At 39.7% G+C, this 14,604-nt stretch overlaps 1 long non-coding RNA gene across 5 annotated transcripts in view; it reads left to right on the top strand.

The window, feature by feature from the left end:
• The window catches only part of LOC142054928 (uncharacterized), a 283,958-nt gene that overhangs the window by 246,226 nt on the left and 23,128 nt on the right, over positions 1 to 14,604 (top strand). For 4 of the 5 annotated variants that reach the window (XR_012659728.1, XR_012659730.1, XR_012659726.1 and 1 more), the window contains one exon: positions 12,281 to 13,927. This is a non-coding gene — a long non-coding RNA (uncharacterized LOC142054928). The remainder of the gene's footprint in view (positions 1 to 12,280; positions 13,928 to 14,604) is intronic. The other variant, XR_012659727.1, reaches the window with a different exon arrangement.

Genomic DNA, 14,604 nt, shown 5'->3' with positions numbered 1-14,604 from the left:
AGGTATTGAATATCTCCAGAGAAGGAGACTCCACAGCCTCCCTGGGCAGATGGTTCCACTGCTCTGTCACCCTCACAGGAAAGAAGGGTTTTTTTCATATTGAGGTGGAACTTCCTGTGTTCCAACCTGTGCCCATTGCCCCTTGTCCTGTCATTGGACAGTATTGAAAAGAGCCTGGTCCCATCATCCTGACACCCACCCTTTAGATATTTATAGGTGTTGATTAAATCTTCCCTTAGTCTTCTCTTCTTCAGGCTAAACAAACCCCAGTCTCTCAGCCTTTCCTCATAAGGGAGATGCTCCAGCCCCCTGATCATCTTTGAAGCTCTCCGCTGGACTTGCTCAAGCAGTTCCATGTTCTTCTTAAACTGGGTGGGCCCAAAACTGGACGCAGTACTCCAAATGTGGTCTCACCAGGGCAGAGTAGAGGGGGAGGATGACCTCTCTCATCTGGCTGGCCACACTCCTTTTAATGCAGCCCAGGATACTGTCGGCCATCTTGGCCACAAGGGCACATTGTTGGCTCATGGTTAACTTGTCCACCAGCACTCCCAGGTCCTTCTCAACAGAGCTGCGCTCCAGTAGTGCAGCTTCCAGCCTGTGCTGGTGCATGGGGTTGTTCCTCCCCAGGTGCAAGACCTTACACTTGCAATCATAATTATAGTGCTGCAAAGATAATAGATGTAAAGGAAGAAAACTAGCTCATAATCAGTTTAAAGACTTTGTCTTCATTACTAAGGAATTAGATGTTATTTCGTTTTTATGTAGTTAGCACGTAGCAAGAATTAGGATTTGTATCTGGAAATGTACAAGCATTTGACTATTTTTTTTTATTCTAGTAGGAAAAAAAGCCACCAACCTTTTTTTTCCTCAAATATGATTATTTTTGAAAGGTTAAAATGTTAAAGAAATAAGGATATTAAAGGCATGTTATGGAAAAATGAGCAAAAATATATTTTTTAAAAGCAGTCAAAAAAATCTTCTTACAGTTTAAGGTCCACTGCTAGACTATATCAAAGAAAGCAGAGGCAGTGCATGGCCTGACCATGCTGTGGCATACCAGACTGACCAGAGCTTTGTCAAGGGGATCTGACACATTAAAATGAAGTGATTCTATTGAACCTTACCAAAAATATTTTGAGTGGGTTGGTATTTTTTTTAAATTTTCCCACTTAGACAGAAACATTTACAGGAAATTAAAACTTCTCATGGGAGATGGACAGAACTATAACTTCCTTCCAAAACATTTAAATGAAAAATCCTCAAAGGAAGAACATTACTTAACATCTGCATTTATTAACGTAATTGGGTCTTCTAATATATTGTGTTAATAGTTACTTCTGCTGTAAAAATCTATTGTGAAATGGATCCAGCAAGTAGGATGTAGAAACAATTTTAAGTAGAGAGTAAGTAATATCTTGGCTTAATCAAGAGGATATCTTATGACTCATAAAATTGTTGGCCAGACTGTAATAAACATAGCTTGGAAAAATGAAGAAAACAAAAAAATTCCTTGGTTTCCCCTCCCCAGTGGTTCAAGGAATAAATCTTCAAAAGAAAAAATCCCTTAGAAATGTGACTGAAATCAAAAGATACCATCTATTGAAGTCTCAGAATGGAGTGAAATAGTAGAAGTGTCAGAGGGATGTGATCTCTGAAAGCTTCAGCCTCATAGGGGAAAAAGAATCATACAAGTGTCTGATATTTTTCACTTTGGAGCTAGGAATTTTTCCCAAATACTGTTGAAAATCTACACTGGCTAAAGTAGGTTTTGTTAAAACCGTGTGCAGAAAACAGAATAACTCAGTGGCACTGGGAATTTGCAGAACGATATACTTCATATTTCTACATTTGCTGGTGTCAGCAGTCCTGTCTCCCTGCTTTGGAGTTTGAAATCCTAAAACTGGAAGTGTGTGAGACACCCTCAGCTGCTCCATCCAGCCTGTGTTTGAGGCAGCTGTTGCCATCCCTTCAACTCAGCCACCCTCACAGCAACGTGGTGACATTCCTGAAGAGCCACCACGCTGCGGCTCAGCCTGCCTCTCCCCAAAATCATGCCCCAAAAGGAGCAGACAGGCGTATATGCATTTTGGTTTTGCTTCCCTTTGATTTTTCTCCCATTGCATGAAGTCATATCAATCTTTCTTGCTAGATCTGCTTTTATCCTTTTTTTTTGTTGTTGTTGACTCTTTTGGGAGCGGGACTCTTGACTTCCCCAATATCGGTTTTAATCTGACAGATTGGCAGCCCTCCTGGCTGAGGATCAGAGCTTCCCTGTCAGGAAAAAAGTAGTCTGCACACAGATAAATCTTAGTTTGAAGGTGCAGAAGAGAAAGAAGAGAAGGAAAGAAACATGAGAGAGAAAGGAAATATTCTCTTTAAAGCTAACTGGAAGAAGATAAACTCCTCTTAAAGTGAGGCTATACAGCAAAACGTACCTGTGAGAGCAGGGGTGAATAAAAGCCTGTTTTGGAAACTAGGAAACCTATTTAAGCTCCCTGAGGATAATTTCAATGGAGTAAAAAAAGAAGAGCTATGCCAGGAGTGGGTTGGGTGTTGTAGCAATCCAGCTTCAGATTACCTTCAGTAATCTACTGAATGTCACTAGATTTTTTTTTAATGAGCACTGGTTCTGGAGAGAAAAGTATTTCGGGGGTAATTAAGCATTTAATTTGCTGTGAAGACCAAAATAAAGGCTGCAAAGTATTTTAAAACTGGTAGGCTACCTCTCAGAAAAGAATTTTCTAGGTGAGTGCCATGAGTTTCTCTATATATACTTCATTCCCCTCTCCTTTAATTTAAAACAGGATTTAATAGATTTCAAATAACCATAATATACCTTAAAGGCTTCATGTATACATGATGGTTTCTCATAACTTTATATATTATAAATCCTAAGAATCTCTGCAAGACCTTAACAGCATTTGCTTTCCTGTGGCTATTTGCAAACAATTTCTCCATATAAAGGTTGAAAATTAAGACTCAAAGGGTACCAACTCTTGCAACATTTCTTCTGCTGGCCCTGAATGGATCTAGAAAGTGAAGCACAAGAACAAAACGAGAGGAATTTTTGAGAGTTCTGTGTTGGTTATCTCTGCTGCAACTGAAGTAGATGGTAGCAAAAACCAGCAAGCTGAGAGTTCTGAAAATGTTAACTAAATACGTAAACACGCAGGGATATTATACTCTTTAGTAGCACATGTGTGTCTCCATTGCAAAAGCTGAGTAGTTTCTCTGCTATGCTTAATTCAGCCAAACTGATCTCTCTAACTTACAAATGTACTGCGTTCTTAGAAGCACGCAAATCACCTGCCCGCTAAATGGGGAAATGCTCCAGGAATTCAGTAAGATGCTGATACCCATTTTTAATTTATTAATTGATCTGACTTCGCTTTAAAGTATTTACTTGGCAAACAGATCTTTTTGTAGCTATGATAACTGCTGAATAGGGATAATCTGGCTGTTCCTGCTATTCCCTACTAGGAGTTATACGTTGAATCATCTGGTTCACCGAATTCTGGTCAGATGCCAGGATGAGTTAGTGTATAGTTGAATATCTTGCAGATTAATAAAAAGCATACACATCCTGCTGCCATGTGCAAAATACTTGCAGTGAAAATGTGTATGAGGAAAATAAAGTATTGGATAAATAAAGCCATCTGGTGCATGAACAGCAAGGCTTGTTGAAAAACTGTGTCTGCTCTGAAATGGGCATACAACAAACAAAACCCCTCCCTATGATACTAATTTCTTTTAGTTTCTTTAGTTCAAGAAATATATTCCATTTTTTTTCTTTTTCTCCACTGCAATGTAGTTTACAAGCCTTAGAAGGAAGGGCTGCTTTGAAATTAATAATTGAACCATTTAATTTTCATTCCCGTAAGACAGAAACAGGAATTTTTTTTTCCTAAACAAAACACTTGAATGTAATTTTTGTCTTCTGCAATAGTTCATGAAAAAAATGCATAAATCTGGGGAAAGTTTAGATTTAGAGACAGGGACAGTTTTTCAGTGAAAAACATTACGTTGGAAAACATTAAATCTGAAAAGTTTCAGCCAGCTCTAGTGAATGGTGTCCAAAGACAACTTCAGTCACTGTATTACTGACAAAAAGCCATAAATGGTGTAACATAATCCTGAAGTAAAATTTAAATGACAGCCCTAAGGCACAAAAAGAAGATTGAGTTACAATTATAAAATCAGGCTGTCAATATTTTGATCCTCCAACAATGCAAGTTTTTACTGAAGAAAATTTCAGTCAGTCTCCAATTTCACACATCATTGGAAACAATAACAAACCTATAGCGGATAAGAAACACTTGATGTACTAATGCACTAAAATGTAAGCTGAAAGGAGCAATGAGACAATTGTCTAAAATCAACTAAAATTGAGATCCTATTAATGTGCACATGTCTGAGCAATTTTCTTAGCTGTTGGTAATGGGCAATAATCATCTATAAATTTCTATTACTGTTAAGACTTTAAAATTTAAATATAATGGAATTTTTCCAAGTCGGGCCTCTATCAAAACAGTCTTTATTCCTTTTTTTGCACTGTTTATATTGTTTTATACCTATGTAACATCATTAACATCACTTGACTTGTTCATGTTCTGTAGAACTGAGAAAAGGATCTGTAAATCTATTTAGATGAAAATGCCGTGAATGTGAGTACTGTGTTCAGTAAAATATCTGGGGTCACAGGTCAAGAAATATTCATTCTTCTCACAGACCAGAGAGGGGTATTGCAAGCTGACCTGTGCTGGCCCATCAGTCGATGTTGGCTTTGGCTTCAAGAGACTTGCAAAGTAATGCAAACGTGCATGTGTGCATGTGCCTATACGTCTCTGCCGTCTTAGTTCGGTCTCAAGGGCCGTCATATCACTGAGGCTGCCAACAAAGAAGTCAGTATTGATGTGGGTATCCATTTGCTGCCTCATTTCTCTCTGCCTACCACACTTAAGCAGCACTTTGAAGAATTTTTCATCATTGCTGACCATAACAGAATTCATACATAAAAGGAGAAAATTCAGTATCCTGCTACTGTTTAGCTCTGTTCCAGATTTTGCGTGTTCAACGTTGACTCACAAAGTTATTGAATTAAAGAGCACAAGATTTCCAAAGTCAAACAAAAACTCAACATCCTTTTCCTTTCCAGCTATCACTATCGTTATACGTACTCTAAATACTCTTGATTTATTAATGGCTAATCTGGGGGAAGGAAGATTAGAAGCACTGCAATAGCTGGCCAAAAACCACCTGGTTTTAGAAATGTAACTTTAGTTTGAATTCACCAGTTTGAGTGTAGGATAGTTTTGTGAAACACACATTGAGAATATAAAAAAAAACTTCTCCTCTCAAAAGCCATTATTACGGTATCTATTATCATCGTCAGATATTCAATGCCACATTTTCTGAATATTCACCTCGAGAGAATTTCAGATTATATATGTAATATAAGATTTGTTCTTTCCTTTCCTGAAGCATCTTCCTTGACCCATCACCCAATGCTGTCTTTATCAAATTGAATTTCCATTGTGTTAGGAAAGGAATCTTTTTACATCTTCTGTTACTTGTATTGATAAAAGCTGAGTTCTGTGTTATCTTGCAGTCTTTCAACCTATCATACTGTCACATTTTGGACTAGATTGTCGTAGTTCCTCTGGGAGAGATCTATATGGCAACTTGATGAAAAAGTAATATGGCAAAGAGCAATGCTCAGCTGGCTTCCCAGCTACTGAGCCTCTGCCGTAGAGACTTTGATCAGATTTAAAAGAGATTTAGTACCCTATGGACAGGCACAAAAACCATTACTTTCCTAAAACCTGATTTAAGGGGGTTTGAGCACTTCCCGCCCAGTTGAAAAGCTGTTGATCTGTTGTTGTCCCTGATGAATGGGACCTTACTAGAATAACAGTGAAATAAGAGGGAGGTTTTGAATCAGGTTGAATACTTCAGAGGGGGTATTTTTATGAAAGAGTCCTCACCTGTTTAGCTGTAGTGAGTTAAACCTATGCACCCGCCACTGTCCATGCTTCCATGAATCATAACAAAGTTGTTATTGTAGGTGCTGGACTTGGATGGCAAAATCAGATATGTGCTTACACATTGGCAGCTTCACTTAGGTGTATATTACATTAAACCAATGATCAATGCCAATTTGCACCAAGTCACTCCTTTTTTAATTAGAGTGGAGAAAATAGATGGGGTAGTAACTTTTTAAACTAACACTGTAAATTTCTCATTACCTAAAAAAACTAATTCAGGGACTCATTAAAGCTAATGTTATACCTATCTTTATTTAGGAAAGCAATTAACCAGTTTAGAGATTAACACGTCCCTAAACGTCCTTCCAAATCCGAGTATACAAATCAGAGATCGGTCATCATCACTCTGGATTAGGCGATGGATTACAAATCAGAAGAAAAGATATTGGTCAGTAGGGTTATGTCAAGAAAAGGAAATTAGGCTATTCAATTGTTGCACCCAATTAAAACTGTCTGAAAGAGCTCAAATTTAATTACAGACACAGCGAAGTGCTCACAAATGCTCTAAAGACCAATAATAGTTCATACAAATTATTTAGAAGAAATTCTGTAGAATGAATGTGCTGGAGAAAATCTAAACCCCTCACAGTCAGTTCTGGAGTAGAAACTGCCAAAACTCATTAAATTATTCACTAACCATCATTTGTTCAGCTCGGTGTATTACAAAAGTTATTGATTAGGTAGTTTATACTAGTTGGATGTATTTATGGAAACATGTTTCTCTTCCCTCCTGTTATTTTTTAGTATGTTGGGTTTTTTTCAAAAAAATGCAGAGGGATTAAGTTCTGCATTATTAGAACATATGCTCAGCACTCAGATAGTAAGCTAATGGCGATGGCACAGTTAGAAGTCTCTAACCTTTTCAATATTGTATTTCACTTTTCCAGAATGAACAGCCTTTGCCTGAATAACATATTGTAGATAATGAGAGAAAAGCCAAGCAAAATACCAAGTCATAATATATACAAAAGGCTAAAAGCTTTCTGGTGGATATCTATCAAACTCTTTTTTGTTTGAAAAGCATGAATTTTTTCTTTCTCTTTTTCCTCCCTTTATTTCAGCACAGTAGAGCTTTTCCCAGGTGGAATTCAATAGCTTATTACTGTCCGGTAGCACAAATTCTTGATTTTTGAGGCTAGGCAATGTTGCATATAAAACGCCACAAATACTTGAAAGTCATTTTGGCATCTGCAGAGGAATACAATTGGTCGTTAACATGTTAATCTCTAGAGCAGGTGATCAGAAGGTACTTTCCACAGTTACCTGACAGAGACAAAAATTATATCACCTTGAACTTTAACTGCGACCTTCAAGTGTCTGGGAGGAAATTTCCTCCAGGACAGAGTAGACATACAGCCCCCTTTAATCCCCAGGCTGAACTGTTTCATGATGAAGCTTCTGAAGCGATGACGTGCTTTTGAATCATCACACTGGGTTTTGCAACGGGGGTGGGAGATCCACTTCCAGCGACATCGAAGACAAAATGTAAATCCAGATTTCAAACTGTACAAAGATGTGGAATTACTGCAGCACTCTCTGAGATCAAGGAGGGGACAGAAGCGTGGCCAAAAAATCTCATACAACTTGCTTGCAGGTTAGACTGTAATATGACAAAGAATATCCAACCTTTAATTGCTCTGAATTGAAATATATTTTTAAATCTCTAGGAAGGAATAGGAGAGTTTAAGACTAGAAGGGATTACTGTTGCCTGTATTTTATAAATGCAGGCTAATGCTTCAGTGCTGTCTTACCACATCCCAGATCTCCCAGATCTTGCTAACTTTATCATATTATTTCTAGCTTTGGCCCATATGTGAAATCAAAAGTAGAAAATTTCCTTTAGAGTGTGGACGAAAACTCAGACCATGGGTGTGGACAGATAATAACATTAGCTATGACTGTGATGTTAAATACCCACCAATAAAGCATTTGCATGGCTGTGGATCTTCGAGCAGGATGTGCGCATATAAGTGCTAGGCTATACTGTTCCCAACAAACTGTAACTGTCTGCTCAGCAAAAATATGTTGTCACGACAATAATCTGCGAAATAATTGAGGCTCATTTCAGTATAACTGGGAGTTTCCGTGTCATCAGCCACAGATGCTCGATGCTTAACGCTAACATAGAAATGCCTAATGCTTTGATCCTAAAAGTTTTTAAAGCTTTTCTTTTCTATAGCTGCTGCAGGCTGACAAAAGACACTGTGGCAGCAACAGGAGAGTGTTAGGCACTAGTCTAAGGAGATGAAGAGGGTGTGGAGAAAGGTAAATGACTAAAGACTAGGAAATTCATGGCCCTTTCTAGGGCTGAGGATTCTTGTCCGTTTTCTGGATACTTCACGAGGGCTATTAAACTGTAACGCCAAACCCTTTTGCATCAGTGACCTAAAAGCAACACATGTTTGAGTATTGCAGATTATTTAGACAATTGCTTCCTAGTTCGTAACTGCTCAAGCACCAGCCATAAGGAAAATACAAAGTTATGCTCACCTGGCTGGATATATATCTTGTGACTGGAGCATTTGATCAACAAGTTTATGTTTTGAGATTTAGCATCCTGAATTTGAATTGCTTTCAAAGTAGTTGCAGGAATTACACAGAAGTAATTTCTAATGAGGGACTGCAATTGGTTCCTTGCTCCCCGGCAAACTGAAAAAGACACAAAATCAATCAAAACTCAGTGTAAATTATTCATCTGACTTTACTATGAGTTTAGCAAAAAAACCAACCTGGCAGCAGTAAGAGGCCCTTTGTTCTGAGGGGTGGCAGAGCCCAGCTCAGGAGCCCATAAAACAAAGGGGACTGTACAAAGCACTGCTGCGCAGCCTCCTCCAGTTTGCATCTCGGGTTCCTTTGCTCTAGCCACATTCCTGCTAGGTAGAGATTTGCAATTTTCCAGGCTCTGCAGGGAATACGGCGGTGTATTTAAATGCGGGGAAAAGAGCTGGGACAGGTAACATCAACATTTCACACTCAGGTTTAAAATCCGAGGTGCTGCTTTGGACTAGGGAATAATGAATCTTTCCAATGAACAAATGTTCAGATCCTGGAGCGAGACACTAGTGAGATGGAGGCTTAATGAACTCTTTAGAGGGGGGGTTTCAGCTGGTGTAAATTGGCACATCTTCAATGGAACCCACAAAAAAACTATCCGAGGCTTTATATAAATGTACAGTAATGATCTCTCCCTCTTCTGTTGGGAAGCTTTTATCCTCAAAAGTTATGTTCCATGTGGAATATCTTGATTATTTTCCTCCCATTTTAAGATACAGGCTCTGGCCTCTACATTTAACTGTAGCATTTTCTATCAGAAAATCAGGCAGTACTTTCTAAGGGTAGCTCATGCATTGAACTCAGCTGTCAAAGCTGCTCATGCTGCCTTGGGTAATTGGCTACTCACAAATCTTTATCTAAAGTATAAAGATAAATAACTATTAAAACCCCTAACCTAAACTGAAGCAGTAAATTATCCCACAAATTCCTTTTACTGCTCTGTTTTGCTTGGATTTACTCAACGATAAATCAGAGCTGAACAAGAAGTTTGCAGAGTGATGGCCACGAGGATCTTTATGAGGTCTATAGACATAAATTTCAAAGCTGAAGAGGCTGAACCAGTAACTGTCTGAGCTCTCCTCACCACACAGTTCGCACGCTCGCTTGCTTCTTCCAGCTTCCTCTGTTACATGAAAGGGATTCTGCCTGATTTTTCAAAAACTTGTATAATTGTTTGGGGTTTATTTTTTTAAATGTGGGATGGTGGAAGGAGGTTGATGGGTGCCCAGCTTTCTCTGCAGCAAGCAGTGGTTAGAGCAACCACTCAAAGCAGAAGGCGGCAGGATTTGGCTTCCCCTTGAGCCTGTGTGGTTTGGATTCACATGCCCAGAAAAGTGCTGGGAAGCAGGGCTGTTAAAGAAATCCAAGTTTTGTGGATCAGGAAGAGCAAAGGAAATGATGGCTGAAAGAAGAATTGTGGGGAGGTTTTGAGTAATAATCCTTCGGTCAGGGACTGAAAGTCAGGACAAGGGAGGGGACCTTGCTGGACTGAGCCTCCTGCCTCCTAATGAACATTTAGAGGGACCATCCTGTCCCCCAGACTGTTAAACCTGGGGGAAGCAAACATCTGAGTTTTATAACTAGGCACAGCTGAGTTAGTGGTTCCGACTCTGAAGGCTGCTGTTTTACTTTACCACTCAGTAAGCTTGGTCCTCGCCCATTATGAATCTGATTAAAAGCCATGCCCTGGACTCTGATAAACCAACTGATAAAGTCCTGGGGCAATAGGGATTGCCCTGTAAAGTTAGCTCTACCTCCTGGGTGCTGTTTCAATCTGCAAGGCAGAGGAAATCTATGAAATAAAGATTTGCTTATCCGTCTGGCTTCCTGTCCTCACTGCCGCTGGCTAAATGTGTTGGTCTGCCTGTGGAGCTACACTGCACAAGTAATGTTGTGGGCTATGTTATTTATTCACCTCTAGGTCCAATTCTCAAATCTGCAATGGTCCCATAGATGTGTGGCATGGCTTTTGTCTGAATAAAGTGTATTGATGTCTGTATCTCAGTCCTGTAGAAATGTACAATACAACACTGCCAAGATTTATGGCACCTAGTTCAATAGCTGGATTGTGGATAGTTGCAGGTAGGAGTAAGTCCTTGTTGGAATATTCCTGCATTTTTTACATACCTTGTTGTGCTTGTTTTCTCTGTTAAGGCAGCAGGGCAAGGAGTTTGTTTTCTGGCAGTTTCCCCTCTGTATCTATCCGTTATATCTTTGCAGTCAAACTCTTTGAAGTATGCACCAGTTAAAAATTCTGGTCTTTTGTTCTTATACTACATCAGTGTTTGGAAAACAGGATTTTGGGATTAAGTCCTGATTATGTATTTCAATAATGTCGCTTAAAGACAACGTTCAGAACACTCATGTTTTTCTGGACCTGGAGTGCCTTTTTCTTTACTGCTGCTGTTCTGTAAATGCTGTTTTTTCACTTATGTCTTGCAGTTAAAGAAAACCTTATCATTTATACTAGAAATAGCAGATTCTTAGACAAATTTACCTAATTTAGCCAACAAACATTCTGTAATACCGACAGAGAGGATAAAATAACTGCATTTTGCCACAAATATACTAGGGTTGGATTTTGCCTCCCAGTATTCTAAATATAGTAACCTCTCCTCAGAGGGAGACTGTGTTCTGGATTTCAGTGCAATTATGACACTGGCTCTTTCAAACCCGCTTGACACCAGTTTATAGTCTGTCTTGTTCTTTTCTTGGAACAGTCTAGACCATGGTTCCTAATCTTGGTCACAGCCTCCAAATTCTTCTGTGATGTAAGAGTGTTTATTTGTTCTTGTCTTTCCCATGCCATATATATGCTGTATAATGTATAGCATTATATTAGTGTTAAGCCTAAATTATGTGAGTTATAATAGCTGAAGCATGAGAAGGAGTAGCTGGTCTTTAACTTCCTCACGTTCCTCTGTCCTAAATGTAGAAAAGCTAAAACCTTTTATACACAATCTTTCCCTGTGTATCAAGTACTTTTGGCTTAGGTTCTGCATTTTTCCTTTTGTTTGGGCATTCAATCCCCTTACCCACCAAGCCTGTTCAGTCTGTACAATCTGTTATTTCTGCTAGCTGTACTCCTAATATAGACTGCTCCGAAATTCTTGAGCAATCCCCTGGAAAAATCTGATGCCCACCAACACCTGAAATGTGTTCCCCTTCTTTCTTGAGTAATAAATACTTTTTAAAGCTATTTTGCCATTTATTTTCCCTGCGTGCTTGTTCCACTACAGATCTGCTATGCATCCTCTTCTCCAAGTCCCTTCAGGTGGAACTTCTGCTCTTGCAGCTCAAATATCAGCAAAGCAATTGTATGCTGTGGTCTCAGGCTCCAGCTCTCTTCCAAATTCCTCTATGAACTCAGCCAAATCACTTCATCTTTCAGTGTCCCACTTGCAAGCTGTGAAATGGCACCTGACAAATGGAAGACTCCTTTTTATCATTGTGCTTTTTACCTCTTCAAAACAGTGTTCTAAATTATAAGCTAGGGTTTATCTGCTTAAAAACAGTAATCATGGCCTAAAATTGCCTGTGACCTTCGGATTCTACTGTAACAGAGTGTAGTGGGACAGGCCAAAACTGCTCATTGGTTTTGTAGAATTTCCTGTAAATCTAAGTCTCTCATTCACTTCCTTGGCTTATTTTGCTTTTCTTTGTTTTTCATGAGCGATAGAACAAATGCAAATCATACAGGGGTGTTCTGTGAATCAGTACTGCTGCCACTGCCGCCATGCTGCAGCTTCGCTGGACGGTGCTGTGCATCTCTGTTCCCCACCGTTCAATTCAGAGCATTCGCGCTGTGCTGAACAGTGTGTGGTGTCGTCAGAAAGAAAGGTGAGTCATCACCAGCTGTTTGTGCCACAGTTCCCACCTGCAAAGTGAGTAGAAAATTGTTTCTTCCCCCCTATTCTTTGACAGAATTGCAGATGTTTGAATTTGGGTGGCTTTTTTGGTTTGGGTTTGTTTTAAATTTTTTTTTCCCTACTTGTGAGAGTTTCACTGCCCTTAAAAGAGGCTCATGCCCATACAGGACTGTAGGAGAAGGACTCCCTTACCCTGCCCTAATGCAGTCCCTGCACAACATGTTGTTGTAAATCCCTCATTGCTTTATATCCTACCTAAAACTAATTTTATTTTTTTTTTAATTTAGCCCCTTTGTGACAGCAGCTGGTGTTACTTGTGGACATGCATTACCTTTTTAGCTCCCTCTCTCCTGGATTTAAATGGACTTCCCCTTTTTTGGCATGTGCATTTTTCCAGCAAGCCCTATTTACCTGTCACCCTGGAGGACGTGCTGGAATGGACCAATTTCAGCTCCTTGAATAGGGGAGCAGCCATTTGCTGGGCAGAAGAAGCAGCACATAGGCTTGGGAGCTCTTAAGGGAGACTTCAGCATTTACATCAAAGAGAGCCTATCTATCCTCACCTTCCTCAAAAGGATTAATTTGGTATTTTCTATGTAGAAGGGAATTTTGAGTGACTTTTAAAGGCTGGTGAGGGTGGGGTGATAGATTTTCATGTTTCTGTAGAAGTACCAAGAATGCTGCTTTGTCCTTTTCCCTGTAAACACGTGCTGAGTGTTGGATGCTGATTGGTGACACTTGACCCCACAGCCTCTGCTGAGTTGTTACGGGAACGCCCGTGTGGACACATCTGGTACAGAGAGAAAAGGTATGCTGGCTCCTCAGACTGAGGTAGAGGCTGGCTCACGAGTAACTATGGCAACCAAGCTGTCACTGTGAGCATCAAGACATTTACATACCAAAAAATAAAAAACCCCAAATGGACTGCAATATATGTTAACGCTCCAGCTCATCTGGAGATCTGTCCCTCGATTTTGTTCCTCAGGGATGTTGGCAGCTGTGGCTATCACATGTAGGTAGGAATATTTTTCCTGCTCTATCCACTGCATCAGCAGCAAAAATTGTTCCTGGTGATAAATGTAATGGTTTCCAGTTAAAAGGGGACATTTGAACTTCAAGTTGGAGAAACACTGAAGGCAATTTTGTATTAATCTTAAAAAGTTTCATCAGTCACATGCTTCCAAAAACAGTGTGCTTCCATCAATATTTATAGCATTCAGCTCCGTGTTTTCACAGAAGAGCCATTAAGACAACATATCAACTCTCGTGACAAGTTACATTCAACTGCTGTGAACAAAGACGTTCTTTCTTTCTCTACAAACTCCTCTTTTTTCTTTTTTTAATCGACCATGAGGTTTGAGTTTTGAAGGATATATGCGGATGTGCTTCCCAGTGTTTTCTAGAAGGCTACTAGTGAGATGACAGAGTGAGCTCATAGAAGCTTGTGGAAGACATTGGTTAGTATTTCCCTATGAGATTAAATGAAGGTTCCAGGGTAAGTTATTTGCTTAGGATGGAAGTAATCCAATTTCATAAGAGGACCAGGGAACCAGAACACCCATTCAGGAGGGGAAGGTCTCTGAAATGAATATTTAGTCTTGAAAACACCTCAAAATATTGATCTCTGTGCCGGTGTTCTGGTTTCAATGAATCTGTACTTTTTACTAGTGTAAAGGGGACAGGAAACAGATCTAAGTGGTAGCACTTATTAATCTCCTGTCACCATACTTCATTCTGTGATTTAGGTACTTCATACCTGCAGTTACCACTATCTTGCTCAGGTGGGTGCCCTGGATGAGCGTGGCCTCCTGAGAGCAGGTCAGCTCTGCTGCACCACCTGACACCTCTCCACCTCTCACCTCTGCAACTTTACACAAGATCTTATAGGAGTCCTCTGTCAAAAACACTGGCAGCACCTCACTGACTTCAGAGTTTGGATCCCCTGTATGAAGAGTGACACTGCGCATTTTTTTCCCATGCTAATTAGTCTCCTGAGAGGGTTATCAGTGTGTATAGAAGTAAGAAATTTGATACAAGTGGCTCTACAAATTCAGTGGGAAAAAAGTTACTTGTGTGGGTGTAGGCTTCCACCATTTTAGTTAGATTTAAGCAGCAGTAGGGAAAAAATAGAAGT

This window comes from Phalacrocorax aristotelis, chromosome 3 (genome assembly GCF_949628215.1).
Source record: "Phalacrocorax aristotelis chromosome 3, bGulAri2.1, whole genome shotgun sequence".
Lineage (NCBI taxonomy): Eukaryota > Metazoa > Chordata > Aves > Suliformes > Phalacrocoracidae > Phalacrocorax > Phalacrocorax aristotelis.
The sequence above is the reverse complement of the archived record's forward strand: the minus strand, read 5'-3'. Positions and strand labels throughout refer to the sequence as shown.